The 15,061-nt window shown below is 41.4% G+C and overlaps 1 pseudogene; it reads right to left on the reverse strand.

Annotated features, from left to right (window-relative positions):
* Window positions 1–15,061, reverse strand: part of LOC121265728 — a 35,551-nt pseudogene that overhangs the window by 14,574 nt on the left and 5,916 nt on the right.

The raw sequence follows: 15,061 nt of genomic DNA on the forward strand, positions 1-15,061 counted from the left end.
AAATCTATAATGTAGAAAGGCCCGTCAAATAGCCCCAAGTACAAGGATCACGCACGATATCTTTTGACGAGGAAGATTACTGAGGGGTTGTGTACCCCCATGATGATGCTTTGGCGGTAACAACGTTGGTGGCAAATTTTACCACCAGGAGAATACTAATTGACAATGGGAGTTCGGTGGATATCTTGATCTGGGATGCTTTCAGTAAAATGGGAATCGGCAAAGAGCAGTTGAAACCAGAACCAACTACGTGGAGACGCGGTCCAACCAATGGGGTCCATTACATTGCCAATATTTGTAGGCACAGACCCTTATGTCGCCACAACGATGAGTGAGTTTTTAGTAGTAAGAACTCGGTTGGCATATAATGCAATCATTGGGAGGCCCACGTTGAATGCATTAAAGGCTATTACCTCAACCTATCATCTAAAAATGAAGTTCCCAACAGGCGAGGTACACGAACCAAGAGGAATAGGCGAAGTACGCAGTGAGCAGGTCTTGGCCAAGGAATGTTATGTGTAGGAGCTCAGACAAGAACAAAGGGAGGTCAACATAATGGATTCTAAAAAACACATGATCCTCCTGTTGGGACCACAGGTAATGGCAACAGAGTTAGAAACGAGGGATGAAGATACCTTAAAGCATGGAGAGGCAGATGAGCTTCTAGAGTTGGTCACCCTTGAACAGAACCATCCCGAAAGCCACATGAAGATCGAGGCAAAATTGGCACAAGAAGAGAGACAGCAACTGATAGATTTCCTCCTGGACCATAAAGATATATTCGCTTGGAGTCATAAAGATATGCCCGGGATAGGCGAGGAAATCATCTAACATGAGCTGAACGTAGACCCAAAGATACACCCAGTAAAACAAAAGAAGAGAAACATTAGTACTGAGAAGTTCAAAGCAATCGCTGAGGAGGTTGATCGGTTATTAGCAGCTGAATTCATCAAAGAAGCACGTTATCCAGAGTGGCTGTCTAACGTGGTGTTAGTAAAAAAAGTCCAACGGGAAGTGGCGAATGTGCATAGATTTTACCGGCCTCAACAAATCTTGCCCAAAGGACAGCTTCCCATTACCAATGATAGATCTGATAGTGGACGCAACAACAGGGCATAAAATGCTAAGCTTTATAGATGCCTACTCAGGATACAATCAAATAAGAATGAAGAATGTTGATCAGGAGAAAACCGCCTTTATAACTGACCAAGGACTATATTGGTATAAAGTGATGCATTTCGGTTTGATGAACGTTGGGGTAACCTACCAGAGGTTGGTAAACAAAATGTTTAAAAACCAGATCTGAAGAAGCATGGAGGTGTATGTCGACGATCTACTAGTAAAGAGTAGGGAGTTTGACCAACACATAGAAGACCTTTGAGAGGCTTTTAAGGTCTTAAGTCATTACCAAATGACGCTCAACCCAATAACATGTGCATTTGGAGTACAGTTGGGAAAATTCCTCAGTTTTATGGTGTCAGATAGAGGGATTGAAGCAAATCCCGAGAAACTCATAGCAATAATAGAGATAAAGTTATCTCTTGAATGAAATACAAAGACTAGCGGGGAAGTGTGGCACCCCCGACCCCACGTACAAAAACTCGAGAGTCAAGACGTCCAGATGATAACAACACGGTCACACATCCCAAAAATAAGTGCTAAGTGTGTGTACATGCAATAGTGTACAATAAAAACAAAGCAGCGGATAATTTAAATAAGTCAACTAAGTACTAGAATTGTTAAATACAAATTTACTTAAACCTAAGAGTTTCAAAAAGCAAAACAGTTATCCCATAAATATTATAATACCAAAATACATATTTCAACAAGCGGGAAACAAATCTCAAACACGAGCGAGTGATCCCATATCACTCCTCCGGTGGAGCCAAATCTTTAGGCTTAACATCAAAATCATCTGCATCAAAATCTGCGATACCATAAAACGGTACCGCAAGTAAGTAATAATCCAAACAACCAATGAGATAAAAGTGCATTAATACAACCAACAATTATGCATGCATATGATGAAATATGCATTAGACCTAAAACAACATTTTTCCCAAAAATGAATATTTTCCAACGCACACCAAAATCCCATTTTGACCCAAAATATTCCATTAAAACATTTCCCACCATTTTCCCAGAAAATGGCCCAAAACAATAATCCATCATTTTCCCAGAAAATGATTCACATAAAATCCTTTTATCAAAACTTGCCAATTTTCCAGAAAATGGCCCACGTAGAAATCCACCATTTTCCCAGAAAATGGCCCAAAACAATAATCCATCATTTTCCCAGAAAATGATTCACATAAAATCCTTTTATCAAAACTTGCCAATTTCCCAGAAAATGGCCCACGTAGAAATCCACCATTTTCTCAGAAAATGGTCCACATCCATTTATCAAAAACCGTCATTTTCCCAGCAAAATGGCCCAATATCCATTTTAACCGTATGCACCATGATCTCTCCTAGGGATCATCCGCACACCCTGGCTCCCTTTGTCACACCACGGGTAACGACTGTGCGAGTGACTTCGTAATGAACGATGACCAGTTCTGCGCCTAACACTAGCCCCCGCCACCACGAGAGCGTTATCATCCCGTCCGATCCCATTGTCGTCCAGTGACAACTCAAGAGACGTCACTCAATATATTCCGCTCCCGAGTGACCAGAGGAGTTCCACCGAGATAATGCCCCATCTCGGCTTGGGGACGTGATACACAAGCACCCAAAAATCATTTTTCATATGAAAACTCAGTTTTCAAATATACACATGAACATGTATGCAATTATGCAAAAATCCAGTTTTCATTTACAAACATGAACATGCGTACAATTATGCAATGTACAAGACACGACACAAATATCCAACAGCCAACAAATTCCCACATAATCCAATCACACAACAACTCTATACTACGATCCAACAGACCCCTTACTCCTCGGACTCAATCCAGCACAACCAAACCAGTTCACAATAAATATGAGTTAGCGCAAAAATACATTTAAATCTCAAAAGTTCTTTAGAAATATACTTACAGCGCTATAATATACTTTTCGAATGATCATGGAGATGTTAGAAGTGGCAGCACATCAATGAAACAGTGTATTTTGGACTATGGTTGTGGGTCTCAAAAACCCAATTTCAAATGGGGACAAACTAAGAATTGGGATGGCTAGGGAGTGGCTTAGAGGTGTTGGTGATGCTAGTATTGATGGTCATTGGCCGTGGGTGGCGGTTGGAGTCTAAAATACCCAACTCGAAAATGGAGATGGAGGGGATTTCACTGATGGCAGATCAGAGCTGAAGATGAGTGAGTTAGGTAGTTGGGAGGTTGCCGGTGTTGTGGTGAAAATATGGTGGTCGATGGTGGCACGATGACGGCGCTAGAGCACAAAGGGTGCCACAGCTTAGAGCTGCGCATGGGGCTGACGGCGGCAAGGGAGGAGCTAAAAACATAGGGGGGTGGTCACCGGCCGGAGGGGAAGAGAATTGGAGGGGCGGTGATGGTGACGGTAATGGACGGTGCACGACGGCACTGTGGGTGGAAGAAGAAAATGGACGGGAGAGAAAGGAGAGGTGTCGCGCATGCGGGAGGAAGAAAAAGTAGGGAAAAAAGAAGAGAAGAAGTAAAAGAAAAAGTGGGAAAAGAAAAAGTGAGGGAAAGAAATGAGGTTCAGTCCTTACAACTTGGGTCATAAAATTGATACAACGAAAAGGATTTCAAAACAATAAGTTGAATAAAATAATTTAAATGTAGTGACTAGTTAAAATAAAATAATAATAAAAATTCAACAACACAATAATTTTAAAGCCCACAAGCAAACTAATTTCAATTAAAGAGCATCTTAAATACAAAACAATAATTAATATTAAGAAAACATATCAAAATAAGTTTCACAATTTAAAAATCATAAAAATAAACCAACAAGAAATCCGATAAATTTCAAACAAGAGAACCAATATTTAAAATAATTAAAATACACTAAAATACAGGGTGTCACAGGAAGATTGCAGCTTTGAACAGGTTTGTATCCCGATCAACGGATAAATATCTTCATTTCTTTCAGGTGATTAAAAAAGTGCCAGAGTTAGACGCCAAGTGCGAAGAAGCGTTTTCTCAGTCGAAAGAGTATCTAACTAAACCACCATTGCTCAATCACACCTAGCCAGGAGAGTCATTGTCATTGTACTTAGCAGTAACTCCAGATGCAATATCTATTGCATTGGTACGAGAGGAAGGAAATGAGCAAAAACTGATTTATTACGTAAGTAGGGCATTGAGAGGAGCAGAGACCAGGTACCCAAAGGTGGAGTTGGTCGCCTTTGCAGTGGTAGTAGCAGCAAGGCGGTTATGGCCTTATTTCCAAGCCCATCCAATAAAAGTAATCACTTGGTCGCCCCTACAAAAGGTGTTGCAAAAACCAGACATCTCAGGACGGTTGGTCAAATGGTCAATCGAACTGAGTGAGTATGACATCAGCTACATACCAAAAAGAGTTACGAAATGGTAGATACTGGTCGATTTTGTAGCAGAGTTTTCCAACTTCAAAGAAGAAGTCCAAAAGCCACCTGAGAAGAATCCATGGCAAGTGTATGTAGATGGGTCAGCCTGTCGAGCAGGTGGAGGAGTCGGGGTGTACATAGTAACAAGTAAGGGGAAAGAATCATACGATGCAGTACGATTGGAGTTCAAAGTAACAAACAATGAAACTGGGTATGAAGCAATACTCGCCGGATTGGTCATCAGGAGGGTATTAGGAGCCAAAGAAGTCGAAATGAAAGTCGATTCACAAGTGGTAGCCGGGCAAATCATGAGGGAATATTTGGCGAGGGGGTCCAAGCTAATAAAATACCTTCACCAAGTACAGGAACAAAGCAAAGATCTCAAGTATTTTCGAATCGAAAAGATACCTCGTGGAGACAATTTCAAGGCTAACCAATTGGCGTGCTGCCTCAGCAAAGCAAGAAGAAACACTACCATGGAAGGTTGATTTACAAGCAATCGCTAGACCAGTGGTAGGAGAAGAAAGTTTGCACATTCAGGAGAACACGCCAGGCTGAGCAAATGATATAAAAAAATATTTGGAGATAGGTGAACTTCCCTCATCTCGGGAAGAGGCGAAAAAGTTAAAGAGTAGGACGACCAGGTTTACCATAATTGACAAAGTACTTTACAGGCGGGCTTTCTCAAACCCATTGCTGCGATGAGTAACAGAGGAAGAAGCTGTATATGTAATGAAAGAGGTACACAAGGGGATCTGTGGGAGTCACTCAGGACGACAATCACTCGCCGCAAAGATTGTAAGGGCTAGGTACTATTCTCCAAACGCACTCAAAGACGCAAAGGAGTTCGCAAAAAAATGTGTTCAATGTCAGATTCACAATCCCATGTGCACCCTGAAGAGTTGCGGTTCATCATCATAGATGTCGACTACTTTACAAAGTGGGCAGAAGCAAAGGCGATGGCTACAATAACTACTCAAAGCGTGACAAAGTTCCTATGGAAGGCAGTAATATGCAGGTTAGGGATACCTCAATGTATTATTTCTGATAACGGAAGACAATTCAACTCCGAACATTATCTTCAATGGTGTGCAGAGTTAGGAATCAAGGTCAAGTACTCTTCCCCAGGCCATCTTCAGGCAAACGGACAAGTGGAAGCAACTAATAAAACCATCATGGGAATACTAAAAAAGAAGATAGGGGACAAAAAAGGGCTATAGGCCGACAAGCTCCCGAAAATTTTGTGGGCTTACAAAATGACAGCAATGACCTAAACAGGCCAAACACCTTTCACCCTAACCTATGGGAACGAGGCAATGGCACCAGTAGAGGTCGGGTTACCGAGCTACAGAAGAACAAATTTTGATCCAGAAGCAAATGTAGCAAGGTTAGAAAAAAACCTAGATCTATTAGGAGAGATAAGGGCAGATGTAGAAGTCAGAGTTGTAGCTTCTAAGAGGAAAGCAAGACAATATTTCAATGAATGAGTGAGGCCCAAGTCATTCAAAGTGGGCGACTTAGTGCTGAAGGAAACCGGCGTGACCTTTGGGGAAGAAGAGAAGTTAGGTCCTCGGTGGGAGGGACCTTACGTTATAGTAGCAAGTCACAGGTCGGAGACTTACCACGTCAAGGATGCCACAGGACGCCAGCTACCTCATCCATGGAACGCAGAGCACCTACGAAAGTACTACGTTTAAAGTAAAGATATGTAGTTTTCTTTCATTTCATTTGTTGATTTCTGTAGGAATATCATTTTCAATAAATGCCAGCACGTTTTGTCCACTTTTTTCTTTTGTTTTGTTCATTTTGGCTTTGCAATAAGTATCCAAGGTTAAAAACTCAAAGGATAAAACAGTCGAGGAACTCTCCCGTTAACACCTTCACGCCAAAAGGCAAAGTGGTCAAGGAACTCTCCCACGAGCCTAAAAACTTAAAAGGTTAAAACGGTCGAGGAACTCTCCCATCAAGGAACTCTCCCACGAATCAAAAAACTGAAAGGTTAAAACGGTCGAGGAACTCTCCTGTTAACACCTCCACGCCAAAAGGCGACGTGGTCCAGGAATTCTCCCACGAATCAAAAAACTAAAAGGTTAAAACGGTCGAGGAACTCTCCCGTTAACACCTTCATGCCAAAAGGCGACATGGTTGAGGAACTCTCCCACAAATCAAAGAATTAAAAGGTTAAAATGGTCGAGGAACTCTCCCGTTAACAACTTGACGCTAAAAGGCGACGCGATTGAGAAACTCTATCACGAGCCTAAAAACTTAAAAGGTTAAAGCGGTCGAGAAACTCTCCCGTTAACACTTTCACGACAAAAAACAACGTGGTCGAGGAACTCTCTGAGTCCAAAAACTTAAAGGTTAAAACGGTTGAAAGAGTCTCCCATTAACACCAAAAGGCGACGTGGTTGAGGATTTCTCCCACGAACCTAAAAACTTAAAAGGTTAAAACAGTTGAGGAACTGTCCCGTTAACACCTTCACGCCAAAAGGCGATGTAGTCGAGGAAGTCTCCGACAAATCAAAAAGCTTAAAAGTTAAAATGGTTGAGGGACTCTCCCATTAAACACCTTCACACCAAAAGGCGATGTGGTCAAGGAACTCTTCCACAAATTGAAAAAAAAAACTTAAAGGTTAAAACGGTCGAGGAACTCTCCTGTTAGCATCATCTCGCCTACAGGCAACGTGGTCGAGGAACTCTCTCACTAGCCCTAAAGAGGTAAAAGAAGTCAATAGAAACTCTTACCGATGGGCGATGTACCACTCACAAGCGAGAACAACATAAAAGCTAATACATAAAAGCTAATACATAGGGCATGAATAACATGGGTTGATATCAAAATGCAGAATCAACAATGAATACTTTATAGCCAACAAACAAAGTTCAAAAGCCTAAAAAACAGCTTTAGAAATTCAGTCATTTACAAGGCTAACAAAAAAAAATCAATCAAAAGCAAATCCCGAGGGGAATGAGAAAACTCCAAACTAAGCAGGCATCATGATGGGTGGTGAAAAGCGTCAGGCATCTCAACCCGACCAAAGGAGTCACAGAAATGAAGGGCAACCTCACAAGCCCGAATAGACTTCCATTCCAAAGTATGCAGGTTCGTGGTGGGTTCCCGAAGAAGAAGCTCACGAAGCAATTTTACCCCAACTTGAAGCCTATACCCCAGGCCCGTGTTTGAATCTTGGGGGTAGCAGCCAACTGAGGAAGGACCCGATTAAGGTCATTCTGAGAATTCTCCAAAGAGGATCCCATCTCAGCCAACTTGTGTTCCAAGATAGAGATAGTTTTCTTGGCAGATTTAACAATTGCGTCAAGCGGGAGGTATTAACGATCGCTGTCTTTAAGAAAGCCCTTCACCTCAGCCAAGTGTTTCTCAGCTTCAGCTTTCATCCCTTCAGTCGCCTCCAGCTTTATAAGCAACTCACTTTTTTCATCGCTAAGAGAGGTCAAGCGAGAAGCTTATTCGGATTTGGACTTAGCCAATCTTTCGATTTCTGAGTTCGCACAATCAAGGCTGGCGGCGAAGCCATCTTGTTCTTTCAAAACAGGCTCCACTTGAGCAACCAACTTATCGCATTCTTTCTTAAAAGCTTCTGCTTGGGCAACTAAGTTGCCCCTCTCCCGAATAGCTCCCTCTACTTCATTCAGGCGAGTAGCAAGGTCATCAAGTTCCTTCCCCATTACTACCACCTCCTGACGGTAGTGGTCTGCATCCTCAAAAGAACTTGCCAGCTCTTCCTAGAGTGAAGCAACTTGGGTGCGAAGAGCAGCCAACTCATCATCAGAAGAATGGGAGCGAGCCTCAAAAAGGGCCAACTCATCGGCCAGTTGATTCTTCTCACCCTCCAAATGCATCCAATCATCTGTCGAGTTGGCAAAAAGATGACCAATCACCTAAAAAAAAGGATTAAAAATATATTCTTCAGAATTATTTACCAAAGCATTAAGGAGAACGTAACAATACTGGTGCAAAAACACTATGAAGCTGTTGAACAAAGGCATTGATAACCTCTGCTCGGTAAGTAGGAGGGGAGGCCGGGGAAGCCACATGATCGAAGCTAGAAGAGCCTCTCGGGTTGACAGCCGGCGAGGAGACGTTAGCAAGGTCCCCCTGGGGAAAGGCTGCTTCAGTAGCGGAGAACATAGGGTAGCAAACAGATGGTTCAACGGGAGGGACCATGCAGTTTTTGGCCTTCCCTATCTCACCAGTTTCATCCTGGCGGGGTACAGCCTCATCGGTCCCGAGACCCTCCTCAAGAGTTGTCAAAGATGCTTCGCCGCTTCCTCGAGGAGAGACACTAAAAGGCGGCGAAGGAATTGAAACCCTGCTGCCACTGGCAGGGGAGAGGGTTGGAAAAACAAATGGCAAATCTGGAGTAACCCCACCCAAATTGGTTGAGGCAAGGGGGGGTACTAAGTGCTGCAACTAACTCTTGAGCACTACCCTCTTCGCTCCCCTCCAATCAAGGTAGATCTGAAGGAGCATCAAAAGGTACAAAAACAATTTGCTGGGGCGAAGTCAATAGAGGCGTGGGAGCTTCAAAGGGCAGGAAGCGAGCAGAAGCAAAAGGTGGCGTTGTAAGGAGGACAGGGTTCAAAATAATAATGTCTTCTTCTACTGGAGTATCATCACATTGCTGCTGGGAATCATCAGTCGGAATCATCGAAGGCTGGGTAGCAGCTTCAGCGGCCGTCTCTGCGGCGAGTATACTATCAATGTCTTCCTCAGCCTGCAACATAATGTCATCCAAAGAAAGAGGTAGTGGATCCATAACAATTGGTTCTTCCTAAGAAGTGGCCACCTTGGTGCTTTTACCTTTCTGGTGGACAATTTTACTCGACAACTCCAGAGAGGAACTCAATTTGGTCCCACTCTATTTTTTGGGAGGTACCAATTTTGAATCTCTGCCCGCCGCCGAGGGAAGTAGAACACCACCTTTGGATGAGATGGACTCACTAGAGCGAGGTGAGACACGAGCTTTTTTAACATTTCTTTGTTTCCTCCTGCCTTCGCCAAGACATTTCTTGTTTTTCAAATCTCCCGCTAGCTGGGGAGCACCCAAAAACTCACGTCCCAAAATATAGTCCCGACTAGGAACCATCACGAACCTCTCAATGTTACTGGGAGTTAAAAGCACATCCGAGAGGCACAGTTTGGGGTGGGCTTGAGCCCAGGACTCCACCAATCTAACACAGGCCTCTTCACGAGGGGAAATCACCTCGTAGTCATCCTCATCAGGGATAGGAGCCCAATTGGGCCTAAAGGGAAATTCCCGATTAGGAACTTCATCGGCGGGAAACTCCCAACCAAAGCTAGCAATAAAGAAAATTTTATTGGTCCATTCCTTCACATGAGAGTACTTGCGCTCTAAATCAATCAAGGTTCGACGAGCTCTAAAACTACATAGATTACCATCCAGATGCCTAAACCCATGAAGAGACAAAAACTCACGGGCTGTTAGGTCTGGGTACTCATCGCCTACCGCTTTCAGCACCCGTCGCCACAAAACGCAGCAGGCCATTAAGATCCTCCAGATGTTGGGCACTAACTGAGCAGGAGCAAGCCCTAGGACGTCTAGCACGTCGCGAACAGGGCACACAAAAGGCAGACGAAGCCCCATGACGAACATAGCGAGATAAAGGGCAACAAAGATAGCCATACCTTTGGCGTCGATAGGTTTCTGGTTGGGAGCTGGAGCTTTCAACTTGAAGGAATCAGGGATGTTGAAATTATTCCAGGCATTCTCCAACTCACGGGCAGTGTCGACGGAAGACCAGCAAGAACCCATAAAAATGGAAGCCGGTAGAGCAACAATGAGTCGAGTAAGAGAGTCGCAAGGTGGAGAGGAGTCCAGAGCAGCAACAACCACCCTTGGAAGAAGAGGAAGCCATGGAAGGATTGAAAGAAATCACAAAGAGGCAAAGAACTTGAAGAGGGAAGGGGAATGCAAGAACCCAGAGAAGAGAAATGCAAGAACTCAGAGAAGAAGTAGAAAGCAAGAAGTGTGACCGAAGACCAAAAGAAAAGGAAAAATGGGCAATAAATAGGAGTTGAAATACGATTGACGTGCCCAAGAAGAGGAAATGAAGCGGCGTACTGACACGCCACGAAGAAAGAAACGATGCCTAATAATTAAGTCATATCGTGCCATGCGCAATAAGAGTTCACGGGGTAACTGGAGGTGATATCCCAACCGGGGTAACTGAAAATAACCTTGGTCGTTTTATCTCAATGACTCATGAAATCCATATAAAAAGAGGAAAAAAATTTCTATCATGACTGGTGTCAACATTAACTACTTTTGACATTTTATTTTTGAACTGTGCAAAAAGAGCGAATATGAAATTTGAAAATTTATGCATGTTATGTGAAGATGCTCTGAATCTGTTTTGAACATGTGAAAATGATTAGAATTTTTTCTATACTCTATTATGATATGATGTGACATTTGAAAATCTTTGATATAACATTCTGATTGTTCGTCTAATTCCGTTTCTGGTTCTAATTCGAAGACTCTGATTTTGATATTGTGTGGGTACCAACATTTCTGTTTTGCTCTAATTTAATGCCCTACCACGAGATATAATAGTCATCTCTGGCCCTGTCACAAGACATAATAGTGACCTTTGGCCCTATCATGAGATATAATGGTGACCTCTACCCCTACCATGAGAAATAATAGTGGTATTTGGCCTTATCACGGGATACAATAGTGGTCTCTAGCCTTGCCACAGGATATAATAGTGATATCTATACTGAGTGCATCACCTCAGTGACGAAGAGCGATTGGTTCTGCTTCATTAATCACAGGCGTGCACAACTCAACCAAGGGGGTTAAATATGGCCTATGTTCTGATATGATGATGATGTTCAGTTGTTATATACCAAAGAATTTTTGAATATGAATGTTTTAAACTGTCGCTCTGATATTCTGATAACATGGTTTGGGGATTGATCTGCATTCTGAAACTAAAAGTTTTGTTTTGCATTCTGAACTTTGTTAAAAGACTCATGTTTACATACTAGTATGTGTTCTCTATTTACTAAGTTGTTGATAATTCACCCATTATCTCCATAATATTTTCATATAATTTTGATAATTCAGTTAGAAATAAAGAGTGAGAAGTATTAGCAATATTTGATGATAGAAGAGGAATAAGTGCCAAATGGTACATGTAATTATTGGAGAGTCCTATTCAGTAGATTTATTGTTTTATGTTGATTTGAGCATTCCACTAAAAATTATCCACGTCTCAAAATGCTCAAATCAACATAAAATAATAAATCTACTGAATAGGGCTCTCTACTAATTACTTGTACCATTTGACACTTATTCCTCTACGATCATCTCGTCTTACTCATGCTTCTTACTCTTGACTTCTAACTAAACCATCAAAACATATGAAAATATTATGGAGATAAGAGATAAGTTATCAACAACTCAGCAAGCAAATAACACATACTAGTATGTAAACATAAACATTTATAGAGTTTAGAATGCAAAACAAAACATTTTTTAGTTTTAGAGTGTAGAGAACATGTTATCAAAAATATCAGAGCGAAAATTCAAAACTATTCTTATTCAAAAGTCCTTTGGCATAACATAACTAAAACATCAAATCAGAATTGAATTTCATGTTTAACTCCATGGTAGGGTTATGCAAACCCTGGAGGCCAATCGAGTAGAAATAGAATGTGAGATCCTCCCCTTATTCATTCTTAGGGCCCTGAGTGTGCACACAAGAAAGATCACGCAAAAAACCACTTTGCTTTCAAAATAGGTGCATCAAAAACAAAAAAGTTAGTACCAACCTAAACAGATGCCACAGTTTTACACCCGTGGTAAGGTCAGAACAAAACACAAACAGAATATCATGCCAAAGGTTTTCAAATGTCATATCATATTATATCAGAGTATGTAACATTTTTAGAACACAACAGAATCAGATCATTGTCATATAATTATGCACAAATTTTCATATACACTCCATTTGCATAGTTTATAAACAGAATGCTAAAAATAGTCCATGTCTACACCAGTAATGACAGAAAATATTTTTCCCCTTCTTAAACGAATTTCATGAGTAATGTAGATAAAATGACCGAGGTTTTTTTCAAATTTTTATTTTCATAACAAAACATGCATATTTTTCTAAAATCAACTTCAGCCTATTTTTTTTTTTTACAAAGTCTAGCATAAGAACTCCGCTTATCTCCAATTTTAGTTTTTCTAAATTTTTTACACGACCATGTCGAAGCAATATCAATAGTTAGCTATACGAAATACTAAATATTACTAAATTTCTAAAAATACTTGCTAAAATTTTCCATTTACTTAGATACATACTACGTAAATAACTTTAATATTTATTTTGTTTTATACAAAATTTAAGAGTAATAATACATACAGTCGTATAGTGTGCAAATGTAGTGCACTCGTTTTGAAAAGTGTGAGGTCTACTATTAAAAAATTAATTTTCTTTTCATATAGGTCCTATATTTATTCATTTTTTTAAAAATGATTACGCGACGTTTGCACAATTACGACTGCAACTATTATTTCTCAAATAATTATATCAATCTAACGTAACCAGCGTAACTCATTTAGTAAGATAGACTTAAATCAGATTTAAAGTGTTTAAAATTAAAATTAAAATCTTACTAATAGCTACTGAACTTTTGTTGTAAAATTTAATAGTTAAATTCGTATGTATTTACTGTAAAAATATGAGTTTTTGGGCTAATAAAAATAAGACTAAGCCCAACTTAAATACCAACTATAAAACACAGCCTGCAACATAAGGTCTAGCCCAAAATAAAATTAGTCCTGTTATTGATTTTCATGTTAAGGGCAAATACGTAATTTGGATCTATAAATGTTTGCATTACGAAGGCTACACCATGATCACTTGTGAAATGAGACAGATCGTGAGACAGAGACTCCCCAGAGAAGGGACCGTGCGATGGGCTCACCGTGAGGAAAGCAACGAGCGGCGATCGGGTGACTGGGCGAGGCGGAAAAGAACTGGGGTAGGGAGAGAGAACAGTCACTCACGGCGAAGAGAGAGAGAGAGAGAGAGAGAGAGAGAGACGTGAGAGGGAGAAACGGAGAAGAGGCAGTGGATCACTTATCGAGAGGAAAAACGGCAGATCTGGAGTGGCGTGCAGTGACCGGCGGCACTTCCTGTGCAAGTGGAGGCGACGTGGAGCGGGTGGCGACGTCGTTGGGCTTCACCGTGCTGTCGCTGGTGGCTGAGATGTCCGTGTGGAAGGGCAGTGGATGGCTTGGGGTGTTCTGTTTTGGTGTAGGGGAAACAGGGGCTTTTGGTGGTTTTACAGAGGATGGGTAAAGGTGTGGAAGGAGGGTCTCACACTGTCTGTGTGGTGGTGTAGGGCGGAGGTTTAAGCTGTGGGCCTGGCGGTTCTGTCGTGCGGGGAATATCTCGACCCATTGGGTTTCCGTTCGAGGCTGTTGTGCTGCACGATGGATGCTGGGTGTGGGCTAGTGGTGCAAGGGCAGCTTTGTGGAGGAGTTTTGGCTATGGTTTATCCCACGATGGTGCATCAGCAAGGTGGCACAGCTTGGCCGTGCCTGTGCAAGGAGGCGCGGAGAAGCCGCTTAACGTGGGTTGCTGCGGCAGAGGAGTATGAGTCATTGGTAATGTGGGCTGGCGGCTCGTGGAGGTGCAGTAGGCTAGGCCTTGGGCAGTGGCTGGCGGCAGCTACGTGGAGGAGGTGTACTGAAGACACAGGCTGCGGCAACCGGCCTAGCTTGGAAAACTTTGAACATGCAGGTTAATCCTAGCGGGGGTGGAGACGTGAATGGCGAGGAAGCGGGCTTTGGAGAGTGTAGATGGGAAGCAGGCTTCTTTTTTTTTTTGGCGCCCATTTGAAAGTATTTGGATCCATATCTTGGATAGAGTATATAATAGATACTAATCTGTCTCGGTCTCGACTCGACTTTTAGAATTAGGGTTGTAATCGAGCTGAGCCGGTCTCTCGGCTCGACTCAAAATACTTGAACTCGAGATTTTTCTTTTATTTTTTGTTCGAGCTTGACTCAATAAGCTAAACTCTCAACTCGAGCTCGAACTCGAGTTCGTCCCATAAACGAGTTCGAGTCGAGTCGAGCCGACGTCAAACTTGAGTTCGAGCTCGAATTGTTTATTTTTTAATTTTTTGAATAAGATTTAATAATTAATAAATTAAAAAAATAAAAAATAAAATATCTACTATTGAATTTATACAACTAAAAAGTAGAACCTCTATTGAATTATAAAATTTTTAAAAATTTATAAACAATTAATATTTAACTAATTGATATTTATCCAAAATAACAATATATTATATACCTATATACCTATATATATTATTAATACATACACTTAATATAATATCATATATCTATTTCATATATGGTTCTCACGTACTAATATATGCAATTTTCAAATTTTATCAACTAATTATTATACAAATTATAAAATATACCTATGAAGTATATTCACCATATAGACACAAGTAATTCGATTACATACTATTTATTT

The sequence above is a fragment of the Juglans microcarpa x Juglans regia genome, chromosome 5D, assembly GCF_004785595.1.
Source record: "Juglans microcarpa x Juglans regia isolate MS1-56 chromosome 5D, Jm3101_v1.0, whole genome shotgun sequence".
Taxonomy (NCBI): Eukaryota; Viridiplantae; Streptophyta; class Magnoliopsida; order Fagales; family Juglandaceae; genus Juglans; species Juglans microcarpa x Juglans regia.